Source organism: Cannabis sativa, chromosome 6, assembly GCF_029168945.1.
Source record: "Cannabis sativa cultivar Pink pepper isolate KNU-18-1 chromosome 6, ASM2916894v1, whole genome shotgun sequence".
Taxonomy (NCBI): domain Eukaryota; kingdom Viridiplantae; phylum Streptophyta; class Magnoliopsida; order Rosales; family Cannabaceae; genus Cannabis; species Cannabis sativa.
In genome coordinates, this window is record NC_083606.1 from 59,026,959 (window position 1) to 59,054,057 (window position 27,099).

The 27,099-nt window shown below is 30.8% G+C and overlaps 1 long non-coding RNA gene across 1 annotated transcript in view; it reads right to left on the reverse strand.

Annotated features, from left to right (window-relative positions):
• Nucleotides 1-14,898: 14,898 nt before the first annotated feature.
• Nucleotides 14,899-27,099, reverse strand: part of LOC133038872 (uncharacterized) — a 28,990-nt gene continuing 16,789 nt past the window's right edge. The window contains exons 2-3 of the long non-coding RNA XR_009688438.1: nucleotides 15,182-15,246; nucleotides 14,899-15,058 (exon numbers count right to left, since the gene is read on the reverse strand). This is a non-coding gene — a long non-coding RNA (uncharacterized LOC133038872). The remainder of the gene's footprint in view (nucleotides 15,059-15,181; nucleotides 15,247-27,099) is intronic.

The following is a 27,099-nucleotide window of genomic DNA, read 5'->3' on the forward strand; positions in this document are numbered from 1 at the left end:
GCTTCTCATATTGGGCTGGGCTTCTGATAAAATTTTGGGAAATTTACACAGTTCTCATTTTCTTTTTTTATACTGTTACACGCCCAAAATAATTTTATACTGTTTTTTTTTTTTTTCGAAATTAACTTTTATACTGTTTTTTTTTTCGGCTGCCAACAATTTTATGTTCTTGTTTTGTTTTTTTTTTTTTGATTGATTGGGACATGAGCTCAATTATTTATTTAATTTTTTATTTTAATGGATGTAAAAGTTATTATTTATTATTTTTAATATTTAATAATTATTATTTTTTGAGATAATTTAATAATTATTATTTTGATGAAAAGGTTGATGGGATGTGTCATAAAAGTGACATGTTTTACTTTTTCTTTTATTTAAATAAATTTAAAAATCACACCCCATGTCTCACTCTTTTTCTTTTATTTAAATAGATTTAAAAATCTCACTCCCATTTCTCACGATTCATCTTCTTCATCATCTTTATCTTCTAGCTTTTCACATAAATCTCACCCCCATGTTCTAATATTCATCTTCTTATTCAAGTTTTTTTTTTCTTCATCTTTACCGTTGTTTTAGTATTGTTCTACTGTTGTTTTTCATGATTTTTATTTTTTTTTCATGTTCAGTTCTTCTTCTTCATCTTCTTTTCCTTTCTTCTTCTTTTTTTTTTTTTAATTTTTTGAAGTTCTTAGTTATGTTTTTTTTTTGAAAATATAAGAGTTAGTGTGGTTTTTTTTTTGTTCTAATTTTCTAGAACTTTTCTTGCAAATATAGTGCATTTAGTATTGAGGATGTGCACAACATAGTTAATTTTTTATCATTTTTTTCTTTTAGTGTTTTTTTTTTTGTTTTAGTATTGTTTTAGTATTGTTTTACTGTTGTTTTTCATGATTTATTTATTTGATGCCGATTTCACTGCCCTTGCTCCATCTCGCTGGAATTAATAGGTATTTTCTGGGTGTTCTCGTGTTGTTGTGATGGTTATGTCTGTGAGTGTGGAAGATGGAGGCTATAAATACATTTCTTCTTCGTTCTCTTTGGCTATTTTTGTGGTTTTTTTCTTTTGGTTCTCCTATAAATATATTTGACGAGCTCACTCACAAGAGAGTTTTGAGGTGTGTGTTTCTTTTATATTTTTCTAAATAGTTATATTTGCTTCATTTGTTTTTGTGTTGTTTCAGTAGTTTTTTTTTTTATAATTTTCTAGGAATAGACTTGCAAATATAGTTGATTTTGCATCTGGTGTTGAGGTTGTGCAACAAATTGTTTGTTTTTTTTAATCATTTTTTTCTTTTGTTTTGTTTGATTGTTTTAGTGTTGTTTTACCGTTGTTTTGCCATGATTATTTATTGACGTCGATTTTACTGCTTTTGTTTATTCTTGTCGGAATTAATGGTTATTTTCCGATGTCCTGGTGTTGTTGTGGTGGTTATGTCTGTGATTGTCAAAGATGGAGGCCTCATACTTTTGTTTTGGTATTGACAGTATAAAAGAAAAAAAAAAGGGAGGACAGTATAAATGTTAATTCTGCCGTGTGGCAGTAAAATTGAAAAGTATTACCCCAAATCCAGTATTTTTGTAAAATGCCCTAAAAATTTTCCCTACGAAATTACACTCTATACTATTTTTATATTTTCCTCTTTTATTTTTACTCTTTTTTTTAAAGTCTATAAGCATGTTCAGTATTGTTTTCTATTTTTTATTTTCAAAAAATTATTTTTAGAAATAGTTTTTGAAGAAAAACAAGTCATGTTTGGTTAATGTTTTTACAAATTCTTATTTTTTGTAACTTTGTTTTCTGAAAACTTTTTTCAAAAAATAAAGTCAAACAAGCCAAATTGTTTTCAAAAAATAATTTTCTGTTTTTAAAAACAAAAAACAGTTTTTAAGTTATGATGTCAAATATACACTATCATTTTTACCTCTTTTTTTAAATATTGTACCAATTTTGCACTTGTCAATTCAAGATACTCTCCATGTGACTCTCTTATGTCAGGGTATTTTGAGTACAATACATATAAAAAGAGGTATGTTTCAGTTAAATATAAAATTAGTGGTAAATTTGATTAATTGATTAATAAAAGTGGTATCTTTCAACTTACCCCAAATTTCCCATCCAAACATCGCTAACAAATTGAAAAATACATCTTTTTTATCCCTTAATCAAAAATATTTTTATATTATATTTTATAAAAATATACTTAATTTTTGAGTGAGTTGTCCAATATACTTTCACTCTCTACTTAAATCTAACATATAATTTACATTAACTTAAAAAGTCTAATGGGCACATCATCTATAAAAGTGAGTATATCCTAAAGGATATAAAAATGGAAGTAAAAAATAAAACAAGTAAAATATAGTGGGTATACAATAGGGTTGTACAAAAAAATTTGTAAACTGTCCAAACCGAATAATCCGCCCAAACCGAACCGAAAAAACCGACAAAAACTACAAACCGAAATAACCTGAAAAAATTACAACCCGCCCAATCTGTTAATTGGGCGGGTTGAAAATAGGTCCAACCCGACTTTAGCTTTTATTTTATTTTTTTTACTTTTTAGTTTTTATTATATATAACATAAATGATTAAATATATAATAATATAAAATTATATACTTACTTGTTAGTTTAAAAGTCATATATATTGTATTGTGTTTTGGTGGAATTTGATATTTTTAATTTATCTTTTTAATTTTTATTGACTTTGAAACCAAAAAAAAAAAGTTTGGCCGGTTTGGGCGGGTTAACCCTACCAAACCGCCCAAACCGTTAGTCGGTTTACAATTTTTTTTTTTAAAATTGGGTGGTTTGCACTTAAATTTTAACAACCCGAACTTTAGATTGGGTTAGAAAATATATAGGATAAACCGCCCAAACCGACTGATGTACAGCCCTAGTATACAATATAATTTCTTCAAGAAAATCGTGTCTTCTTCTTTACTATTTTATTTTGGAGTTTTTACAAAAATACTTTTTTTTTTTGTTAATTTTACATTTGTAGTGTCCCTATTTTTTTCTTACTTTTAAAGTTTCAAAACTACACAAATATTGTGTTTTAGTACAAAAAAAACCTAAAAAACAATTGAAAGCAACTATAAAATACATAGACAACAACAAAAAAACAATTAAAACACAACAAAACATCAACTACATAACAATCAAATATCAATCTCATTGCAATATACAAATCAATATCAACTCCTCAATTTATTTTTGTATTTACTTTTATATTTAATAAGTTTTGATAACTTAATTCTCTTTTTGTACTATTATTTTATAATTTTCATGAATGATTCGACATTGTAGCAACCCGTCGAAGAATTGTGCCAAATAAGAGCATCATCCGTAGGAAAAATATTCAGAGGTATTTTAGGTATACAACCAACATCTGCTTGACATAAATTGGCTTGCATAGCCACCAAATTCCATTATATGAATAATGAGGATTTGATCCTTTGAAAAGATTAGGCATAAAGCAAGTGTGGCTTGGAATCTGTGGATCAAAATTACAAACAATATTAAGACTTGTACCTACTCGCCATCACAATCCTTGTTGCAGCAACTCCTTAACCAAAACAATGCGTCGCCAAATTAATGATCGTGAAGTGCCAAGACTAGTAGTAAGAAATTGGTGACCATTAAAATAATACATGTGACAAAGAACTTTGCTAAAAAGGGAATTAGGAAATTCTAATAACCACCAAGCTTGCTTAGCCAAAAGAGCTTGGTTAAATTGTATGAAGTTCTAAAACCGAAACCACCTTAAACTTTTGTTTTGCAAAGAAAATTCCAATTTTTACAATGAATTGATTACTCGAAGTTGTTGAGCCCCACTGAAATTCGGGCACCATACTCTTTATTTGTCGACATTAAGTAATTAGCAATCTGAAACAATATATATTATAGGTTGTAATGGCCTATAGTATCGTCTTTAAAAGAACATCCTTATCTTTAATGGAAAATAATTGTTCTTTCCAAAGAGTTGAGTAGCTTCCAACTTTATCAGTAATTCCACCAAAGAGTTCCATCTTATCACGACTAGCAATTGAGGGTAAGCCTAAGTAGCACTCATGGCATGGTTAAATTGGAATTCTGAAAGTATGTCCGAAAAAATGTTGATCTTGATCCCTAAAATTAGACGAGAAGGAGAGAACACATTTGTTAACCTAAAAACTTTCCCTGGTGACATGGACATTAATATTTGACATGTGTCAAGAAAGATAACATCTCGGAGTTGAGTAGTCCTTAGTCATAGCGATCGATCTAAGAGGGGTCCCTAGCCTGCTAGCCATGCGCCCAGGTTGACTACGAGAACTCTAGAATGGGTGTTCAGATTCCGTTAAATTATTTTCAACTCACTATCTCTTAGTATTCTATACCATATGGAGATATGAATCATCCAAGTCCAAGCTATAAAAGCTAAAAACATACGAAACAACAACTCAAAAATCAACCCGGGAATGCCTAGGGTTTAACTTGGCGCCCAAGTTGACAACATAACTACAGTTTCAGTTTTCGGGACCGTCTTAGTGAAAATGGGTCAAACTTTGCATTGGGACATGAGCTAGACATACCACAGACATGTATGAGGCATCATAATCAAATTCAGAGAAGTTTCATTTTTTAGCACCCGGAGCCCCGGCATCCAGCCCCCAGGTTGACAATTTTCCAACTTGGGCCACTTCCAAGCATCAAATTGAAAATCTGAATCGTGCATCTTCCTTGTCTTCATCAAAAATGAGGAAACAAGTGTTTTAGGGGAAAAAACAGACCAACCTAGGGGCCAAAAGTGTTCTATCATCTTATTCGATACAAGACGATCCCACTGCCTCTGTTGTTTTTGACACAACCGAAGAGGACAATACCATTTAGTGTTCTTAGACAAAAGTCACGGTACTTTGTCGTAGTGGGAGGGTTTCAAGGAACTCACCCTGTTATGACTTGGAAGACACAGGTGATTAAAATCCATTGTTAGTTTAAACAAGTAATGGATTGTCAGATTAAGAAACTAAGAAGCAAAGCCAAGAGAACTATGGTTAAATCCATTCATATGGAACAACCAAAACTTTTCTTTTACAAGGACATGAAAGGAAATTTTTTTTAGAAAGTCTACTCAATGGACTTAACAAAACTTCATATTCCTAGTATTAAAGGTTTGAGTTTATCTAAACCTATGCTTGTGGTATGCCTGGTAATTTACTTACTCCAATGCAAGCAACTTACTAAAGTTGCTGGAGCATTTTTTCTAATGGCAATCTATAGAAGCTTCTCGACTTCTAGACATAGATTTTATTTATCTAAGGAAAAGTCTCAACTATTCCAGAAAAGATAAGGCCAAGAAAAGAATTCCTTGAATCAACAGTGAGAGGTCTTAGATATGATTTAGTATGCCTTAGACCAGACAGTTGCTGTTGAGTGGGAGTAATGAGTAGGTATCAAATTAATCCAGGAAATGAACATTGGAAGACAATCAAGTGAATCTTAAGATCAAGAAGAGGAACTATATGTTAGTCGATAAGGGTGTATTTAATACTCTTAGACTACGACAAATTAGATTTCTAGACTTGCCTTAGTGCAAGAAAGTCTGTTGATGAGATGGTGATTACTCTGGGGGTGGACTAATGATTTTGGAGAAGTATAAAAACCTATCTGAAGTCTCTAAGTCTACCAGAGAGAGACTAAATGTTAAAGTTGCAGGAAAGATACTTATTCAGTCTAAGGAAAGTTTTATACATTTTTGGCATTGTTCTAACATTTATTAACTACTAGTGTTACTTCTTGACTAACGCAAAAGTAGTTGCCAAAAAGTAAAGAATCCAGTATCCCTAGAGGAGTAGACATGTAGAGAGGAATTTCACAATATCTAGAATTTTGTGATTAAGGAAATGTAATGGTGGAGAAAATGTTGTGTTGAATACAACCTGTCAGATCCCATTACGGAGAGTATACTACATACTACGCTTGATTTGTATACTAAGGTGATGAGATTATTTGAAATGCACTTTTTGTTTTATATTAGTGCAAGTGGGAGTTTGTTGGGTTTTGTGCCCTAAATAAAACCCATTTTAATATAATCATGTTTACTAATTAATAAAGATCAGAAATAACATTTTATGTTGCATGGTTCACATGATTTATTTCATGATTGTTTAATGTATAAATTCTATTAAGTCCAGAACGTATGTATTTGTAAATGATTATAGTGTTGTCAGCACAGTGAAATATAATCTTGATTTTATGTTCGAAAGTTTAATTCCCTGATTTGTCAGTTCACTGGATTTAGACTGGCATGATAATCAGCGATAGGTATACTTACAGCTTGGATAAGTGTTATGTCCTTTCTAGGACATTGGCAAAGTTTACCAGTATCGGATGTATGGAGTATACATTGGAAGGGACCGATACTGAACTTTGATTAGATATGATAAATTTACCGTAATATCTATTCAATTCAATATCACCTAGTTGATCCTAGATCAAATGATCTTAATGTTGGATATTTATTTTACCAGGACCTTAGATCTACTCACAAGTACGTTGTTTAACACCCTAAATATGAACTTTCTAAAACGATAAATTAAACACATATAAAGTTAAGAAAACCTTACATTGATGCAGCGGAATTAATGTCTCCTTCCACTCAGATCTCTAACCCTTGTATCCTTTCTGTAGCAGAGTATAATCAAGATCTGAGCCCGAATGTCCTTCTTCTTCAAGTTTGATCCTTCACACTCTTCCAATCTATGATTGAGTTGCTGCTTGCTGTGTGTGGGCACTTACCCTTTCACTAGGGTCGAAATTTATGAAGAAGAAAAGAGAAGAGAGGTTTCGGCCAGGTATAGAAAGTAGGGAAGGCTCAGTTTTTCTGAAGAGAGAAATTTCTGTCAGAAAGGCTTATGAAAACTTATTATTTGACTGAGCCATCACTTTCTATTTATAGGCAACTACTAGGTTTAGGTTAGGAATTATTTGGCATTAAAATAATGAAAATATTAATTTGAAATCCCACAAATAGTGGCCGGCCATGGTGTGTTAATGGGCCCCACTTGATTTTGCAGTTTTAACAAATTTTATTTCTATTTTATCAAAAACGCCAATTTTCCAATTCTAACCTTTTAAATGCCAAAACTAATTATTTAATAACTAAAATAGATTATTAAATAATATTGTCATTTAATTTAATTATTAACTAGACATATGACGTCCATTAATAAATAAATAAACCTAGAATCTCTTTTCTTTACAATTTCACCCCTCCTAGTGAAAATTCATAAAATTAGACATAGTCTAACTTTAGAATTATAATTGATCAATCACGAATCAATTAATGAGTCTTACAAGCAGGATGTTCTCAACTAGAATGGGGACCATAGATCTATATGCTGAGCTTCCAATAAGTGAACCAAATTTACCATGTAAATTCCTACTTATTAATTCTTCGTTGAATCCACTCTTAGAACTTAGAATTGCACTCTCAGACTTATATAGAGCATATTATATGTTCCACGATATCAATATGCTATCTCATTTAACCATTGTTATAATCTTATTGTGATTTAAAGATCCTCTATATAGATGATCTACATCGAGATGGGATTTCTTTACCGTTCTCACCCCTCAATGTATTTTGCCCCTTAAAACACTTAGCTACCTGTAAATGGTGTTTAGTGATCTAATGATTAGTCAGTTAAACAAGAGCTCATCCATTTACTTCTATTTGCTAAGCTCGAAGGGAATCATCACTTGACTTCTATACACCAGTAGAAGCTATAGATTCCATATTTATGTTCACCACTCCCACTCAATCATACTATCATGTTCCCAAAATATACGTATCACCCTGACCCAAAAGTAGGCTTAACTAATAAATCAAAGAACATGAATAGTACTCCTGAGTTGAGCCTAAGCATATCAGGATTTAGATTCTTTTAATCTTAAGATCAACTACTGATATTGACTTGGAAAGATATATATAACGGCAAGTTTGTAATATCTTAACTTAGTTGCAATATTGGTCCAGTCCAATGTATACTCCATACATTCGAAACTAGTATACTTTACTAATGTCCTGGAAAGAACATAACACTTACTCCAAGTGTAAGTATACATCATCGTTGATTATCACATTAGTGTAAATCCAATAACACTGATGAAACAGGGACCAAGTCTTTTGATTCATATGATCACAATCACATTCCACTGTGTTGACGATACTGTAATTGTGAATAAACATATAATCTGGATTTAACTGATTTTGTGTGTAAATGTAATAAACATATTTAAACCATTAGCATGTAAATTCATGCAAACATCAATCACTTCAAATTTCTTATATTGATAACTAATCAGATTGTAAAGAATTTTATTTAGGGCATAAAACCCAACACTTAATCCTAATATGGTTAGGTTCGATCTCAAGAGTATTATACATGTTCTTTGATTTGGTAGTTAAGCCTACTTTTTGGTTAGGGTGATACGTACATTTTGGGAACACGGTAGTGCAATTGAGTGGGAGCGCTAATCATAGATATGGAATCTATAGGTACTTAAAAGTGAAACGATGATTTCCTTCGAGCTTGCTAAATAGAGATAAATGATAGAGCACTCATTTTAGTGACTATATTAGTTCACTATAATATCATTTATAGGTGGCAAGTGTTTTAAGGATAAAATACATTGAAAGGGTGTAACGGTAATTTTATCCCTATGCAATGTAGATCATCTATAGAGGATCATTGATTATTAGGATTATAACAATGGATAATTTATAGCGTATATATATCGTGGAACATATAGAGCGTTCTATATGACTGAGAGTGCAATTCCAAGTTCTATGCGTGGATGCAACAAGAAATTAATAAGTCATTGGATTTACTTGGTAAATTCTTGATCTGCTTATTGGAAGCTCGGTCATATAGGCCCATGGTCCCCATACTAGTTGAGACCATACTGCTTGTAAGACTCAGTTAATTGATTTTAATTAATCAATTATAATTCTAAAATTAGACTATGTCTACTTTATGAATTTTCACTAAGCAATGGCAAAATTGTGAAGAAAAGAGATTCTAGGTTTTATTTATTAATTAAGAGACTTTATCTGTCTAATTAATAAATATATTAAATGACAATATTATTTAATAATTAATTTTTAGTTATTAAATAATTGGAATTGGTATTTAAGTGGTTAAATTAGAAAATTGGCGTTTTTGAGAAAAATGAGATTGAAAAATGACAAAATAGAAAAATTGCAAAGTGGGCCCAATCCACAATCCATGGCCGACCACACTTAGTGTAATTTACCATTTATTTCTCTATTATTTTAATGTCAAATAAATCTAACCTAAACCTAGGTGGTTACCTGTAAATAGATAGTGATGGCTTAAGAGAAAAGATTGATGATACATCACATTCCTTCAGTAAAATTTTAAGCTTCTTTCTCTATAGGCCGAAACCACATTCCTTCTCTATTCTTCTTAAAATTTTCATACCTTGAGTGATAGAGTGAGTGCCCACACACATCAAGTGGTATCTCAATCATAGTGTGGAAGACTGTGAAGAATCCAATCAACAAGAAGGAGAATCCGGCTCAAGAAGGAGAGAAAGAGATCCAGGTTCAGATCTTGATAATGCTCTGCAACAGAAAGGAATCAAGGGCTAGAGATCTGAACGGAAGGAGTCATTATATTCCGCTGCACCCAATGTAAGGTTTCCTTAAACCTTTATGTGTTTATTTCATCGTTTTAGAAATTCATATTAGGATGTTAATGACACATACTTGTTAGTAAATCTAGATCCTGGTAAAATATTTCCAACATCATGGTTAGTGTAGCTTTTCTTTACCTTTATCTGCACCACATAACACCCGTGAGTCACAAGGACTCATCAAGAAAAGTAATAATAATAATCATATAGTTTATTATTTGAATATTGTCATTTATACAGAATCAAACCATCACGCATTCAATTAGAGCATTTTCTTATTTCCACCCACTAATATGTACTCATCTCAATACCTTTTAAATTTCTACTTATTAACACATCCCTTCCTCTTGATAATCTTCGGAATGACTACTGATTCTGCATCCTAATATGAATATTTCTAGCGTACTTTATCCTCACTCATGCGCTTTCCGAGATGACTCCCCAAAAGATTTCCCATCTTGAGATTACCCCAAGTTAAGTATGTTGAACTCCAAAGTAAGCTCATGGTGGGTTATCAAAAAGTAGATGCTTCTTTGTCGTTCCTAATTGTATTTCTTACTTTTATTCTTTCGTTAATAAAATTCAATTTCTATCACTCCCTTCATTAACCTCTTGCAATTTCTCACCAATTTTGTTCACTTAAACTTGAGAAATTCCCATCTTATTGTCAACTTAAATCTTGTTCATCTCCACTTATTTTAACTTGTATCAATTTCCCTTGAATTAACACAACTTTTAAATTTCCCAATCATTTACCATTAACCACTGTTATAAAGTAAATTGATTAAACCTATACAGTAGAGGCAACACTGCTCATACCAGGTACCCACAACTCAACTGGAAATACTCATTTCCCGAATTCTCAACTAATAACAATTAATCAAAGATCATTCCTTAATCATGAAGTTTCTTTTCTGTGTTTGGTAGAAATCTTAATAATCTTTTCCAACACATCCAGAAATATACATACCTCAAGTATATTCTTTATTTTATTGACAGTCCCTTGGTACGAACTACCATACCAACTTATAGTGAGTCTCCCATTGATGATGCTGGTTCATCAACATCTGAGACTCTCGTGTTCTTTTTCCATCATTACCACTAAGGTTTCACTCCCTAGTTCATACGCTACAATTGCTTTCTTGCAATCATCACTATCTTTATACTTGGTTAACCACTCTAAAACTTATTTTACACTCAATTATATAGCTCGTTATTCTTTTATACAATCGAAAGTCTCTTTAAGCTCAGCATCAGTTGATATGTTACATTTATTAATAGTAAAAAGTTCATAATAGTTGATAGTATCTAATACAAATTTGTCTTTTAAGTATTTAAAAGTTCTGTCAGCCAATTACACAAGGAGATATCAAAAAAAAAATTCTAACAAACTAACACAGACACTAATTTATATAGCTGTATGTTGGGTTTTATGCCCTAAATAAAACTCTTTACAATCGGATTAGTTATCAATATAAGAAATTTGAAGTGATTGATGTTTACATGAATTTTACATGCTTATGGTTTAATATGTTTATTACATTTACGTACAAAATCAGTTAAATCCAGATCATATGTTTATTCACAATTACAGTATCGTCAACACAGTGGAATGTGATTGTGATCATATGAATCAAAAGACTTGGTCCCTGTTTCATCAGTGTTTTGGATTTACACTAATGTGATAATCAGCGATGATGTATACTTACACTTGGAGTAAGCGTTATGTTCTTTCCAGGACATTAGTAAAGTATACTAGTTTCGAATGTATGGAGTATACATTGGACTGGACCGATATTGCAACTAAGTTAAGATATTACAAACTTACCGTTATATATATCTTTCCAAGTCAATATCAGTAGTTGATCTTAAGATTAAAAGAATCTAAATCCTGATATGCTTAGGCTCAACTCAGGATTACTATTCATGTTCTTTGATTTATTAGTTAAGCCTACTTTTAGGTCAGGGTGATACGTATATTTTGGGAACATGATAGTATGATTGAGTGGGAGTGCTGAACATAAATATGGAATCTATAGCTTCTACTGGTGTATAGAAGTCAAGTGATGATTCCCTTCGAGCTTAGCAAATAGAAGTAAATGGATGAGCTCTTGTTTAACTGACTAATTATTAGATCACTAAACACCATTTACAGGTAGCTAAGTGTTTTAAGGGGCAAAATACATTGAGGGGTGAGAACGGTAAAGAAATCCCATCTTGATGTAGATCATCTATATAGAGGATCTTTAAATCACAATAAGATTATAACAATGGTTAAATGAGATAGCATATTGATATCGTGGAACATATAATATGCTCTATATAAGTCTGAGAGTGCAATTCTAAGTTCTAAGAGTGGATTCAACGAAGAATTAATAAGTAGGAATTTACTTGGTAAATTTGGTTCACTTATTGGAAGCTCAGCATATAGATCCACGGTCCCCATTCTAGTTCAGAACATTCTGCTTGTAAGACTCATTAATTGATTCGTGATGGGTCAATTATAATTCTAAAGTTAGACTATGTCTAATTTTATGAATTTTCACTAGGAGGGGTGAAATTGTAAAGAAAAGAGATTCTAGGTTTATTTATTTATTAATGGACTTTATATGTCTAGTTAATAATTAAATTAAATGACAATATTATTTAATAATCTATTTTAGTTATTAAATAATTAGTTTTGGCATTTAAATTGTTAGAATTGGAAAATTGGCGTTTTTGAGAAAATAGAAATAAAATTTGATAAAGCTACAAAATCAAGTGGGGCCCATTATCACACCATGGCCGGCCACTTATTGTGGAATTTCAAATTAATTTTTTTCATTATTTTAATGCCAAATAATTCCTAACCTAAACCTAGTAGTTGCCTATAAATAGAAAGTGATGGCTCAGTCAAATTATGACATTCATTAGTTATCTGACAGAAATTTCTCTCTTCAGAAAAACTGAGCCTTCCCTATTTTCTATACCTTGGCCGAAACCCTCTTCTCTCTTTTCCCTTCATAAATTTCGACCTTAGTGAAAGAGTAAGTGCCCACACACAGCAAGCAGTAACTCAATCATAGATTGGAAGACTTTGAAGGATCAAACTTAAAGAAGAAGGACATTCGGGCTCAGATCTTGATTATACTTTGCGACAGAAAGGATACAAGGGTTAGAGATCTGAGTGGAAGGAGACATTAATTCCGCTGCATCAATGTAAGGTTTTCTTAACTTTATATGTGTTTAATTTATCGTTTTAGAAAGTTCATATTTAGGGTGTTTAAACAACATACTTGTGAGTAGATCTAAGATCCTGGTAAAATAAATATCTAACACTGTATTCCTCACAACTAAGAATATACTCTGCAGTCATTGATGCAAGTTAGAATTTAAAAAGAAAAGGACCATTCCTATATCATAAAAAGTAAAAACTATATATGTTGAATTTAATGCATAAATTAATTGTCTTAAGAATTAAAAATATACAATTGATTTGTGCAAGACATGCAAGATTCTCTTAGTTTCATAGCACCTGAATCTATATAAAAACACAAATCAAATTATCAACATATTAGTTGCAGGCAATGTCAATATAAGATGTGTCCAGAGACTTGCCAAAACTTCAAGCAAAAAAATATATATATTTATATACATAGAAATATATACTATATTTTTTAAGCCAACAACTTCTGAAGTATCGTGACAATATTATTCAAGTAACACTAATTAAACGTACAATTAAAAAAGAAAAAATTTCCCAATTAAGAATAAAAAAAATTAGAGTGTTCCATAGTTATTATTCTTTTGATTGTACTAAGTCAATACCACTGTACAACTCTTGTCAAACCCTTTTAAATTACCACAACTAAGAATAGTACTTCATAACAACAATAATTAGTCATTTTTAGAATGTGAAAACATAATGTGAACAAACAACTCTAAGTAGAATAAGTTGTACGCTAGTAATTGTAGTATCTACATTGATTGCAAACATCCTACACTGAAAGTTGTACAAAATTACTATACGAAATCAATTTAACTAGTCAACTTATCAATTTTAGTAGCTTGAGATGAGTTCAGAGACTTGCCAGAACTTCAATCAAAAAAATAATAATAATATAGAAATATATACTATTTTCTTTAAGCAAGCAACTTCTGAACTACCGTGACAGTATTGTTCAAGTCACACCAATTCAACGTACAATTAAAAAAGAAAAAGTTTCCTAATTAATAATAAAAAAATAAGAGTGTTCCATATTTATTATTCTTTTGGTTGTACTAAGTCAATATCACTTTACAACTCTTGTCAAACCCTTTTAAATTACTACAACTAAGAACAATACTTCACAACAACAATAACTGGTCATTTTTAGAATGTGAAAACATAATGTGAACAAGCAACTCTAAGTAGAATAAGAAAGAAGTAAAAGAAACAACAGAAATAATACAATCAAGGATGCCTAAGCATTATATATGAACAAAATAATTTTATTTTTAACGGAGCATCACTCCCTAACTTTGCATCATGGTAAACCATTACTAAATTTCTATACTCATTTCCTTGAAGAAAAAAAACACAATTCTGTCACTGGTGTTTCTACTTACGATTATCAAATAAAAAGATAAAAAGAATATTAAAACAAAACATTCGACATGTAATACAGTAGAAACCTAGGTGAAAACTAATCTCATACCAAAGAGCATATGGATGACATGATATATCATAATGAACTAAGGCATTTTAAGTAGCATATACCACAAGACAAATCAACAAACATAAATCAGAAGAACTAAAAAAATGAGAAGTTACTATAAAAATAAGTTCTATGGTGTCAAATCACATGTTCTATTAGTGCATAGGTTACGAAAAATAAACTATACCTTTCACTCTTACCAAAACCAAAGCGGGCGCCAAAATAAAACGCAATAGCAAGCAACCATGAATCGCTGTGAACTGCGACCAATGACAACCAGCCCTTCTCTTGCATCCCATCCCTTGCAAAGTTTATGCCCAAGGCCAGTTCAAAAAGCTTGGGAGGTACCTCTTAAACAGGTAGGTTAACTTCCCATATCTCATTTGGAAGTCCATCCAGACAAATTTTCCTTTTATGTACAACACAATGGCTAAAGACCTACTGTGTGAAGCTGAAAAATATATTTAATGGTTGTTGAAAACAATGTGGATGGGTTAAAACCAAGTTAAAAATTTACACTTTAAGCACAAATTTTGCCCATAAAGTAATATAACGAGATTATTAAAATAGATTCAACAACATATTATGAATGGAGGCAAAAGAATAACTTGAGACATTAGGAGAGGAGGATTCCCAACTTGGAATCTTGTCCTCACTTAAGAAAAGTAAATTATGATCTAAGGTGATAGAATAAAAATAATAACTATCAAAATGTTAGATAGAAATAAAAAGCAAAAAAAAAGGCAGAAAAAATACAGTATTTGTTTACAGACTTTTGTCTCTACAGATGTAATTGATACCTAAATATTTGATATTTTCTTGATATTTGTCATTGAAGTCTTGAGTTAGTCACTTACAATCATATCTACAATGAGAAGAAAAGAAAAAGAGAATGAAAGACTAAATAAAAATATGAAATAACAAATAAATGAACTAAAGTAAAAGGAAAATAGAAGATACCATAACTGAAGAAATTATTGAGAGATAGATATGCAACTTATAAAATTAAAGATAATATTTCATGATATACAATATTTTGAGTGTGCCTATAATCGCTTGGATTTGCTAAGTCAGGTCGAATAAGAATTTTTACAAGATTAGATGACTTTGCTCTTGATAAAGCAACATCTAGTTGTCCATGTAAAAATACAGGTTTAGGTAGATAAATGCCAACATAATCTAATGTTTGTCCTTGAGCTTCATTTATTGTCATTGCAAAACATAAACGAACTGGAAATTGGATTCTGTTGACCGAGGTTTTCGGCAACTAATAAAATATTATAAAGTTAGTGAGCTGTAAGAAATTGAGAGAAGGATTTTTACGTGGTTGGGGCGTTAATGAGCCTTAGTCCACGAGTCTTTGTTATTTATGGATGTCTTTAATACAGAGAATGTATTTGGGGAGTGTTTCACTCTTATAAATACAGGGAATGTTCTTGGTGAGTATTTTCTCTACCTGCTCATATGCAGCCCCAGATTCTCGATCCCCTTTAATGAGCTTTGAGGGGGGTATTTATAGTGTTTTTGGTGGGGTGATCCCCAGAATTATCCTTACAAGTGTATCTGTAAGTATCCATAAAGTTGGGCATTCCCAATGAATATACCATGGGTAATGCATCGTCAAATCCCTAGGTGCTGTAGGGTTTTTATGTGGAATGTCCTTATTGCCTTTTGATTGATGTGACTCTTCACAGTGTAGCCGTCGCTAGACTTAAATGATCATTACTGTGTAGCTGTTGGTTGGAGGTTGTGCCGTCAGACTTTATTGCGTGTAGCAGTCCCAACACGCTTCCTCCCATGCGACATTTAATGCGACTTGATTGCTCAGGAGAAACCTGACACCTCGCGGAGATGCCTTAGCGTTACTCGAGCTTCCGGGAGCATATGGAGTTCCATATGCCTTCTCTGGGAGCTACGTCCTGGACGCTACCTTATGGCATAAAGACTTAGCAAATATTGTAAATTGCTTGATCCACGTGTCCTTATCTGGTCGGTCCACATATATTGGGCAAAATCAGGGGCAACAGATTCGTTTAAAAGGAAATACTGTTCGTTCACCATCTATGGGTGTGAATGAAATTCTTGGAAGGAAAACACGTTGTCCCATATGGTCACCGCTTGTAATCTCAGCATCAATAACATCTTGACTCAAATGGCAACAAATTAAACGTGTACCATTACATAGACCTTCAGATAGATGCAGATTACGTAATAAAAAAATTGGACAATTAATTTTAAGTAATAATTCATGTGGAGGATAGCCACTTGGCAAGAGGCTGTTGAAAAAGTCTTCTTCAAAATAATTATCATTTATGTCTACAGGTTGATCATAACTGTAATATGAAACAACATCTCCAGGGAACTGTTGTCTTGGAAAACATCATTTAGAAGAAGTTGAATTGAGGATATATCATTTATGTATGGAATTATCATTGAATTTGGTAATTTAACAATATATACATTTGAAGTACTATTTTTTCCTTCTCCGATGCACAAAAGAAAATCAATGAAAGTTGGATCTGAGTAAGCTCCAACATTTTGAGATAAACAAAGCTTTGTAAATAGGGGTCAAAGATAAGACTTTGCTAAACTTGCATTGATAATATCTTCTTTTTGTCCACGTTGTACAACAAGCAAAACTTGTCTAAAATCACCCCCAAACACAACAATTTTTCCTCCAAATGGATGTCCACATTCAGTGATATCTTGTAACATATGGTCAAGTGCTTCAATAGTTCTTTGATGGCACATAGGAGCCTCATCCCAAATAATTAAACTTGTACGACGCAAAAGTTTTGCTAATCCTGATTGTTTACTATTGGAACACGTAATGTCCTTATCAACAACAAGTGGAATTTTGAATTGAGAATATGCAGTATGACCTCCAGGTAAAACAAATCGGCTACTCTTGATGAAGCAGTTGCTAAGGCAATTAAATGTTGTGATCAAATTATTGCTAAAATAGACTTATATAAAAATGTTTTACTAGTTCCACTAGGACCATCAACACAAAATATACCTCCCTTCATTGTCATGACTCTCTCAACAATAATATCATAAGCTTTTTTCTGCTCTACATTTAGCAAGGACACTAAAGATAAATCTTTTTTGGTAACAACAATATTGAGTTCTTCATCTGTGTCTTTTATAGTGTCACACTCATCATTTTCAAGTACATGGTAATCAACTAATTGGAAATCATTTACATCATTATCCATAGATAACAAAGCTAATCAAATTTGTTCTAAGACAACTCTTCTAACTGCTTCTAATGTAATATTTTTGTGTACATAATCTTCAAACATTGCACGATAAAAACTTTCGAATAAAACTCTTGGATTTCCTGGTTTACAATATACTAAAATTGTAGAAAAAAGGCGACGTAGTGTATACGACAATCGATATATAGATGCCTCTTCAAGGAACCTGTGAAATGTTGCATTAGATGTTAGTAAACTATGTAAATAAGCAGCCTCACGAAATGTTTTTACAATGGTTGAATTATTAGTTTTCAACTCATCAAAAGAATGTAGACCTTTGATGTGATTCAAAAGGACCCTCAAGTAATATCTTTCACCTTCCATTGGAGATGTGCTAACAGTTCGTCCAATGATATTTTCTCGCTTTCATGGAGCCCATATTTTACTATTAGATTCCCAAACAAAATGTTCTGGGAATTCTCTATAGAACAAAGTCCGTGCAAATGGATTCATTGAATTTATTCTAAAAAAAACAATAAGCATTGATCTTGCAAAAAAATATGATGACATAATATTTGAAAGATCATTTCTATTATCAAAGGTAATAAGTTGTTTATTCTCAAGGTGTAAAGGTAAAGAGTAAACAGTAGGATGTATTTCATTCTTCACAAACATATAAATGAGCCACATTGCTTCAGCAGCTGAAATCCATCGACCAGCTTGGAATGTATCAATTTCATTAATGGTAGTAGCATTATCAAAATCGGTAAGGTTGAATGCAACACAATCATGGCCTTTGTATATACATTTATAAAGATACTTAACTGCCTTTATAGTAGAACAAACTTCTACATTCATATGACAGTTAAATTTTGCTAGTAAATATAGATTGTATGGAATGACCCAACTATTTGTTGGGTTTTATGCCCTAAATAAAACTCATTTCATATAATCAGATTTACTTATTAATAAAGATCAGAAATAACATTTTATGTTGCATGGTTCACATGATTTATGAATTCTTTTTAAGTCCAGAACATATGAGTTGGTTAAAGATTATAGTGTTGTCAGCACAGTGGAATATAATCTTTATTATATGTTCAAAAGTAGATTCCCTGATTTGTCAGAACACTGGATTTAGACTGACATGGTATAATCAGCGATAGGTATTCTTACACCTTGGAAAAGTGTTATGTCCTTTCCAGGACATTGGCAAAGTTTACCAGTATCGGATGCATGGAGTATGCATTGGAATGGACCGATATTGAACTTTGAATTAGATTTTGAAACTTACCGTAATATCTATTCAATTCAATATCAACTGTTGATCCTAGATCACATGATCGAAATCCTGATATGGTTAGGCTCAATTTCAAGAGTGTTATTCGTGTTCTTTGATTTGTTAGTTAAGCCTAGTTTTGTATCAGGGTGATACGTACATTTTGGGAACACGGTAATACAATTGAGTGGGGGAGCGCTAACATAAATATGGAATCTATAGCTTCTATTTGGCAAATAGAAGTAAAGGATGATTTCCTTCGAGCTTAACCAAACGAAGATAAATGGTGGAGATCTCATTTCACTTAGGTGAAATATCATTTATACAGGGTTAAGTGTTTTAAGGATAAAATACATTGTAGGGTGTTACGGTAATTTAATCCTGTACAGTGTAAATCATCTATATAGAGGATCATTGATCACATTAGGGTTATAACAATGGATAACTAATGACGTGTCTATATCGTGGAACATATAGAGCGTTTCTACATGACTGAGAGTGCAATTCCAAGTTCTAAGTGTGGATTCAATGAGGAATTAATAAGTTAGGGAATTTACTTGGTAAATTCGGTTCAACTTATTGGAAGCTCGGTTATATAGACCCATGGTCCCCATACTAGTTGAGGCCATACTGCTTGTAAGACTCAGTCAATTGATTTTAATTAATCAATTATAATTCTAAAAGTTAGACTATGTCTACTTTATGAATTCTCACAGTTTAAGGATGAAATCGTAAAGAAAAGGGTTTCTAGGTTTAATTATTAATTAAGAGACTTTGTATGTCTAATTAATAATTATTTTAAATGATAATATTATTTAATAATCTATTTTAGTTATTAAATAATTAGTTTTGGCATTTAAATGATTAGAATTGGAAAAATGACATTTTTGGAGAAATAGAAATAAAATTGAGGAAACTGCAAAATCCAAGTGAGGCCCATTTCCCTCTATGGCCGAGCACTCCCTTTGTGTTTCCCAATTATTATTTTTATTTTTTAATTGTCATGTAATTGCTAATCAAAGCCTAGCAAAAATAGGAAAGTGGTGGATCACACTAAATAAGGCAGTTAATCAATTACACAGTAAAAGAGGAAACTGTTTATTTGGAAAGTTGTGCTCTCCCTTTTCCTATATAAAGCAACCTTGCTCTCTTCTCTTGTATGAATGCTATCAGCCACGAAATTGAGAGAGAAAAATAGAGAGAAATTTCGAAATCCTTGTGAGATGAGTAGTGCCCACACACATCAAGTGGTATCTCAATCATAGTATGGAAGACTATGGAATTTCTGCATCAAAGAAGGAGAAAAGAAGATCCAGGTTCAGATCTTGGTGATGCTCTCGCTACGTAAAGGAATCAAGGGCTAGAGATCTGAACGGAAGGAGTCATATTATTCCGCTGCACCCACTGTAAGGTTTTCTAACTTTATATGTGTTTATTTTCATTGTTTTAGAATTCATATTAGGTTGTTAATCCAACATACTTGTTAGTAAATCTAGATCTTGGTAAAATAATTTCTAACAACTGGCACCAGAGCCATGGTAATGATTTACTTTCATGTAATATGAATTAAAACGATGATTGCATGTTTTTGTGTTGATTTGGATGGTTTCATGTTGGTTTATGTGTTGTTTGATGAATGTTGATGTTGTACAGTTTCGTTTTCCATGAAAAATATTTTTTCAATTTTTGAAAATATTTTATTTGGATTCCTTGTGTCCGCGCGCGTAGGAGGCTGCGTGCAGCCTTCCTGGGCTGCACGTGCAGCCTCCTGGGCAGTTTCCCAAAAATTGCATTTTTTTGTGGTTTTTCCCCAAAAAATCCAATTTTTTCATGGGATTGTTTCCCAAAAATTTATTTTTTCAATTTTAAATATTTCTAAATTGAAATGTTTCCAATTTTAAATATTTTCAATTTGGAATTTTTCCAATTTTAAATATTTCTATTTTGGATTGTTTCCAATTTTTAAATATTTTCTATTATGGTCAGATTTAAAAATTTGTTAACCTCTTTAATATTTATTTGTTATTTAATTATAAGATTAGATATTTTGATATTTAAGATATTTTAAATTAAAAGAAACTTTGTCTTTTTATTTAAAATATTATATTAAAATTATCTTATATGGTAAATTAAATAATTAATAAATTTAAAATTAACATAGATATTTTTATAGATATACTTACCATAATGTTTTTCAAATTCAAAAATTTCTTATTTTGTTAAATATTTAATTATTTATAAATTATAAGTTTAAAAATGATATTTTTTTCTATATATATCATTTTTTTCCTTATTAGAAATTTATAAATCATATCTTAAATATTTAAATAACATAGATATTTTTGTAGAGATTTGAATATTGCTTAATTTGAGATATTTTGACATATAATTATGGTAATTATTATTTAACCAAATCTATTTTAAAATTGGTTTATTTTATTAAATTATAAGATCTGAAAGTGATATTGGAGATTCTTTCCTTTCAAATCATTGATCTTATTAGATATTTAATTTTGATTCAAATAAACCTAGATATTTTAAAATTAGTTTCCTTTATTTGGTTAGTTTAAGAATAATAATTTAATTATATTAATATCTTGATTCACATCTGTTACATGGACAATGTTTGTTTATTTATATTGTTTATTCAAAACTTTTTTAACAAACCTATTATTTATCTGATCTAAATTGCTATGATTAACTTGTTGACAGATCATGATCCAATGATCTGATTTTAATCATAGTCCAATTGATGATAGATCTTATAAATAATTTGTAACAGGTAATTTTTGTACTTCTTTCATCTGTGTAAACCTAGTAACATGATAGGGTCCATCCAAATCATTTGACCTGTGTGAGCCTATATGTTTGATTTTGCGCTTAGATACATATAGGGAGCCCATTTAAGTTTTTACTAAGTAAATGGACTAGGTTGCTAAAATAAATTTTGACATAAGGAAATTTATTTAAGTCCAATTAGATTTGGGCTTATTCAATGAATAACAATTGTTTATTTTAAGGTTAAATTCCTCTCTTTTGGGCCTTGTGTGAGAGTTGGGGGCCATAGAAGTGGGTACGACATACTGAACCCAGCTCCCCCTCACATGAACTACCCCAATTGTGAAGGCCCATTTGCCTTATTTAAATAATTGTATTAGGTTAATTATATTAGTCTAACCTAATTAAAATTGAATTAGCAACATAATTAACTTTTAAAATATATGAAATTTATTTTTCATTGTAATATTTTAAAGTTAATTTTAGAAAAACACTTAGTCAATGATATATTCTAGATAGTTATTTCTAGTACTAGTTATTATTTCTAATATTAAATAGGAAAATTGTTGGAAATTATTTTACCAGGATCTTAGATCTACTCACAAGTATGTTTATTAACATCCTAAATAAGAACTTTCTAAAACGATAAGTTAAACACATATAAAGTTTAAGAAACCTTACATTGGTTGCAGCGGAATTAAATGACTCCTTCCGTTCAGATATCTAGCCCTTGATTCCTTTCTGTAGCAGAGCATTATCAATATCTGAACCTGGATCTCTTTCTCTGAATCTTTGATGCTGAAACTCCTTTGCTGATGATCTTTCTTCACGATCTTCCTCACTATGATTGAGGTATCACTTGATGTGTGTGGGCACTACTCATACACTAAGGATTTCGAAATTATCAAGGAAGAAGAGAGAGAGTGGTCAGCTAAAGATAGGGAGAGAGAAGGCTCAGTTTTTCTGAATAGAAAAAGTCAGAAGAAAAGTGTAATTTTTCTGAAGCCTTCACTATCTATTTATAGCATTCCACTAGTGTTAGATTTGAATTATATGGCATTAAAATAATGAAAAAATCAATTTAAAATGCTACAATAGGTGGCCGGCCATGCCTTTAATGGATTGGGCCTTGGGCTTTGCAATTTTGCAATTTTAACACCTTTTGTATCTGATTTTCTCAAAAATGCCAATTTCCTAATTCAATCATTTAAATGCCAATTCTAACTATTTAATAACTATAAATAATTATTAAATAATATTGTCATTTATCATATTTATTAATTGAACCATACAAAGTATCATAATTAACAAATATGCCCCTATAAACTCTTTCTTTACAATTTCGCCCTTACTTAGTGAAAAATTCACAAATAGACATAGTCTAATTTGAGAATTATAATTGATTAATCAAAACCAATTACATGAGTCTTACAAGCAATATTATCTCAACTAGTGGGGGGACCATGGGTCTATATAACCGAGCTTCCAATAAGTAGATCAAGAATTTAGCACTAAAATTCACTAACTTATTAATTCTTCGTTGAATCCACGCATAGAACTTAGAATTGCACTCTCAGTATATAGAATGCTCTATATGTTCCACCATATAGACACATCATTAGTTATCCATTGTTATAATCCTAATGTGATCAATGATCCTCTATATGAATGATCTACACTGTAAAGGGATTAAATTACCGTTACACCCTACAATGTATTTATTCCTTAAAACACTTGACCCCGTATAAATGATATTTCAGCTAATGTGAAATGAGTACTCCACCATTTATGTTCGTTTGGTCAAGCTCGAAGGAGATCATCCTTTGCTTACTATTCGCCAGATAGAAGCTATAGATTCCATGTTTATGATAGCGCTCCCACTCAATTGCACTACCGTGTTCCCAAAAAGTACGTATCACCCTGACCAAAAGGTAGGCTTAACTAACAATTCAAGGAACACGAATAGCCTTTCAAGAATGAGCCTAATCATAACAGGATTAAGATCATTTGATCTAGGATCAACTAGGTGATATTGACTTGAATAGATATTACAGTAAGTTTAATAAATCTAAGTCAAAGTTCAATATCGGTCCCTTCCGATGCATACTCCATGCATCCAACCTGAGCTTTACTTTAACCAATGTTCTGGAAAGAACATAGCACTTCTCCAAATGCAAGTAAACTCTTGTTGTAGATTATCATATCAGTAAAACCATGTGTCTGATAAATCTAGGAAACTTTATTCACATAGTCATGTTTACTTTCCAATGTGTTGACGGCACAATAAACAGGATCAAGTATGTGAAAAGGGTTTCAGATGAATTTATACATTATGTACATATAATCATGAAATAAATCATGTGAACCATGCAACATTAAATGTTATTTCTGATCTATATTAATAAGTAAATCTGATTATATTGAAATGAGTTTTATTTAGGGCATAAAACCCAACAAAAATATCATTGATTATGAAATTAATTGTCTCATAATTAATTTTTGTACAATCTAAGTTTAGTATATTTTCCTAGTATTAAACTAGAATTAATAATTAAGTTTCCTCTTTACTTAATTATTTATTTCTTGAATTTAATACATTTAATTAAATTGAAAATTTCAATATCTAAGTTGATTTTCATCATGATACTTTAATATTGTTATTTTCATGTTATTTAATTAAAGTTGAAAATTATTTTAAGTTTGGAATCTTATTTCAGAATAACTTAAGTTTGGATAATTTTCAAAATATATTTTATTTTATTTTATTAATCATTTCCCAAAATTTTGAAATTGCATTTCTTTGATGCAGAAATTCGAATTTTATTTGAAAAATAGATTAAAGTTGAAAATTATTTATTTAATTTTGGACCAACTTAAATCAATGACTTTTTCATTTAATGGTTAATTAAAATAAATGAACTAAAATATATTATAATTAGAAATTGGATTAATTAGTCTATGAAAGTCTAGATAGATATTATCTGTTTTGCTTGAAGTATTTTTCTAGTGATATTTAATTAAATAGAAAATTAATATTTAAGTTGATTTTTTAATCATGATACTTAAATATTTGAAATTTTTCTTAGATATTTAATTAAATAGGGAAATTATATTTTTTGTTGAAAATTAATTTTATTAATTTTGGGTCAACATAAAATTAGAGTAATTTTCCAGGATTTATTTTTATTTTATTTTAAAGCATTTTCGAAATGCAATATATGTATTTATAGAAAATTAAATTTGAGTTGTAAATTAATTTAAATTAATTTTGAAACAACTTAACTTGAATAATTTTCTAAATATTTATGGAAATTATTACTAAGATGGAAATAATTCACGTTATTTTTTATCCATCTAAGTATAATTTATAAATATTAAATTAAAATTTATATTTGGAATTTTTCATTATAAATTGGAAATTTTAATTAAATAAATATATATTTAAAATAAATGGATTAAAATAAATATTAGAAGAAAATACAACCCTTCATTAAATAATGAGCTTTATTATAAGGATATTCGATCTCCATTGTTGGTTTTACATAGCTATTGTTTTAGTGAGTAATCCTCCCTAATGGAGGAACGTTCATTAGCAAGTTAGCACCGTTTAATCTCGAAAGATAAGTAATCTTGTAAGTTTTTTATATAGTTTATGATCACCCTAATGGTGGCGACTATATAAGACTTGCAAGAATATGAAACAATGGTGGAAGCTCATAAGATAGAATAGCCTTGACTCTCGCCTAAACGGGACAACGCGGATTCCAATCTTGATCGAATAAAAGGTTGCTAAAATGTTGATCATTTTAGATGAGCTGACAACTCTATTCAATGAATGGTAGCCTTGACTCTCGCCTAAACGGGACACTGATATCATTTTGTTGAAAACCTTGGAAATTATTTAGGATTGTATGTTTTAGTATTTTCACTTGTCATTCCTACTTGCTATGTGCTTGATAATTTCTGAATTGTGTATGAATTTGTATTGAACCATGTTATTTTCTGTTATTAAATTGTAGTTTAATTTCGAATCTTCATTGTTAGTCTAACTTGATTTGTTTTTCTAATGAGATAAATCCCTAATGGATTTTCACCATTAGACTAACATAATAGTGTTATATCTCGAAAGATAAATATTGTAAATGCAACATCTAGCTGTTCATCAATTGATGACACCCTAGACTAGTATTTTACAATATGAAACAAGAAGATTGTATAAATAAGATTACTTTGACTCTCGCTAATCGGAGCATCGTTGGATTCTTATTTAAAACGAAATTATCCTAATTCCTCTTAACTTATTCATTTCGAATTAGCTTAATGACATATCATTGGATGAATGGTCTATAAATCATATAAAGTCTTATTTTCTCTTAAGAAATTAGATGACGCATATGATTATATTCCCGGAATTCTATCCCTAAATGATATAAATCCTCAATCTTAGATATCTCCTACTTGTATAGGCAAATCATAGAGTTAGATTAGTAGTGGTGGTCCAAGAAAAAGTTACTAATTATACAGTTAAACTTTCACAAGTGTTTCATAACCATTTTCTTTCAATGGATTTAAACTGTATGAGTTTAGTATTCTGTGACCAGAATCCACTTGCACTATTCTAAGAACTCTTTGATGTAAGTAACTTAAGTCATAAAAAGATACAACCACATATTTTATAAATCTAAGGCATTTGTATCTTGTTCATAGTGGTTTTGACAAGATCATTCTCTGCAAAGAATTAATATGCCTATATCCACTGAAAGTAATTTTATCTCATTCGCAGATGGATGTACATTCAGGGGTGGATATGAGTTTTCGTTGTATTCTTAAAACGATCACTCTAGATTTTTCCTTATGCAAAAGAAATTTGAAATGTTTGAAAAATTTCATGAATTTCTAGCAATGGTGAAGGTAAGTGGTTAAAGATCTTGCGAACTGATAGGGGTGGAGAAAAAGTTAGTAGATATGCAGTTCAAAGATCATTAATTTGATTTTGAATAATATCCAAACTTACCTCCCCAGAAATTCAAGTTGCATATTGATGATTAGTTACTAGTTGTTGCCTAAATCTTTATATGGAAATAAAATTTCAGAATGATGCAATGGTTGTATACTTAATGTAAATCATTACTAGATTCATGGATGACCTAATCGAAATCTTAAGAAAAGGTAGAACTGCTAACCCTGGTTTGCATGTTTGTTAGCTATTCTAAGTGATTAGGGATGGAGCATCCCATAGTCATTAGATAAGAAAGTGTTTGTTTAAACAAATACTACTTTTCTAAGAAAATGACTAAGTCTGAAAATAAAGTAGCAAATAAAGGAGATATTTTTTCTTGATTCCATAAGTGTTCTATCATCTTATTCGTTACAAGATGATCCCACTGCCTCTGTTGTCTTAACACAACTGAAGAGGTCTATACCATTTAGTTTTCTTTGACATAGTTCACGGTACCTTGTT